This window comes from Cladophialophora psammophila (assembly GCF_000585535.1).
Source record: "Cladophialophora psammophila CBS 110553 chromosome Unknown aczJe-supercont1.37, whole genome shotgun sequence".
In the NCBI taxonomy this organism is placed as follows: Eukaryota; Fungi; Ascomycota; class Eurotiomycetes; order Chaetothyriales; family Herpotrichiellaceae; genus Cladophialophora; species Cladophialophora psammophila.
The window spans coordinates 1-1526 of record NW_006912958.1 but is presented as its reverse complement, the minus strand read 5'-3'; positions in this window follow the sequence as shown (position 1 = coordinate 1526).

Genomic DNA, 1526 nt, shown 5'->3' with positions numbered 1-1526 from the left:
TTTTTTAATTTAATAATATTATATAATAAGTATATTATAAAAGTTACTAAAAATAGATAGTCTATAAGAGCTCATAGCCTAGATATAAGAGCTGTGAGCGACTGTGGGCTCCCTGGGCTCCCTGGGCTCCCTGGGCATATAAGAATGCTGTGAGTCGCGGGAAAAATTGCTGATGTATCCGCTTTTAGTATTGTAGAATATCGCCCTTTAAAGGTTTATATTAAACCTTAAGTCACGTGATTAAATACGAAGTTTAACTTCGTATTTAGACCTAGGGTCTATGAAATTACGTAACTAGTGCGATATTAATTCCGCACTCTATTAAATAATTGGTCGTACTTACTAATGTTAATTTAAAATCAACATTTTAAGGGTCTTAACTATGGACACTCATTATCTATATAAAGACCTTTACCCTCCCTAGGTAGATAGTTATCTTTAAGTTCTTTAATAGTTAGTTACCTACCTATAAGATTTACGATCTATATGAGCCTTACTATCTATATATTAGATAGTTCTCTAAGTTCTTCGAATAAGTATAAACCTTATTTCCGAAATAGGAAAGATCTTTTTAAATTTAATAATATTATATAATAAGTATATTATAAAAGTTACTAAAAATAAATAGTCTATAAGAGCTCATAGTGAACTGAGACGAGGCTACTAACCATAGGCATTAACTCGTACGGCGGTGGGATAGCCTCTTTACAGCACGCACACTTAACTAAAGGAAGTTTTCCCGTTCGTAACTTAATTAATTATTCTATGAATAATAGTCCCCGAGAACTATATAAGAAGAACCTTAGTCTAGCGTCGACGCCCTAGCTAATCATAAAGCTATTCCTCACTTTAAACTTCTCCCATTACATCCCTTCTATTATCGCTCGCTTTCTTAACGACCTCGCTTAAGACTTAACTATAATCTTCGCCTATTCTCTTAGAAACATTAACTCTTCTTTATACTCTTTAAACGCTCTATAAAGTTATTTAATTATCTCCTATCTAATCTCTTCGGACTCGAGCTCTTTAACGTCTCTAGACCTTCACTACGCTTCGGTTCCCGTATAACTATCTTATAGATCTCTAAGGCGATGGCGAAACGATCCTCGATATCGACTTAAGTATTAGATAAGATAATTTATAAGCGAGTCGTCTCGTAAGTTTCCGTATTAATAATTACTAAAGAATTCTTAATTACTTAGAGCTCATAGCTACTAATATTCTACTAAAGATTAAATTTTAGTTATATTTCCCGGAGTAAAATACTAAAAACGCTATTTCTTAATTATCGAACGAAGAAATCGAGTACTATTTTAGTCGTATTTGTGGAATATCGCCCTCTAAAGGTTTATCTTAAACCTTTAGTCACGTGATTAAATACGAAGTTTAAGTTCGTATTTAGACCTAGGGTCTATGAAATTACGTGACTAGTGCGATATTAATTCCGCACTCTATTAAATGATTAGTCGTGCTTACTAATGTTGATTTAAAATCAACATTTTAAGGGTCTTAACTGTGAACACTTA